The sequence below is a fragment of the Nicotiana tomentosiformis genome, chromosome 12 (assembly GCF_000390325.3).
Source record: "Nicotiana tomentosiformis chromosome 12, ASM39032v3, whole genome shotgun sequence".
Taxonomy (NCBI): Eukaryota; Viridiplantae; Streptophyta; class Magnoliopsida; order Solanales; family Solanaceae; genus Nicotiana; species Nicotiana tomentosiformis.
The window spans coordinates 132,678,065-132,678,636 of NC_090823.1; positions in this window are offsets into that span (position 1 = coordinate 132,678,065).

The following is a 572-nucleotide window of genomic DNA, read 5'->3' on the forward strand; positions in this document are numbered from 1 at the left end:
GAATTAAATTTGTGTTGTAACAAGCGTTGCTTTCACTCTCTCGTCTTCTCACATATGCTTTAAGCGGTCGTCCGCCATATCTGTTTCTCCTAGTGTATTACCTCATGCAGTGTAAGAAAATTGAAGAGTACAAGTCCACCGTTGAAGGCCATTCAAAGTTTTACTTTCCAAAATAGGATTTTTTGAGTTTGTTAGTTGTTTGGATTGAGTGTTGTTGCAATTGATTGAAAATATCAAAAGTTAGTTCAAAATTTAAATTTGAAGTGATTTGGAATAGATTTGAGCAAGATTTGAGTTAAATTTCAGAAAATACGCAAGGAAGGAGACGAAGTCAGTTTTTTATATAATTATGTATAATATTGTATAATAGTGTATGAGAGTGTATATACACATCTTATATACTATTATATACCTTTATACAAGCGTCGGTAGACGAACTTATTCCACGATTTTTAGTTGCAATTCTTGTTCAAAACCAGTCCAAATCTCCATTAAATGACTTTAAATTTTATATACAATCCCCTTATACTATTTTTAACAAGTTTAAATAACACCCACTCCAAATTTCTCAC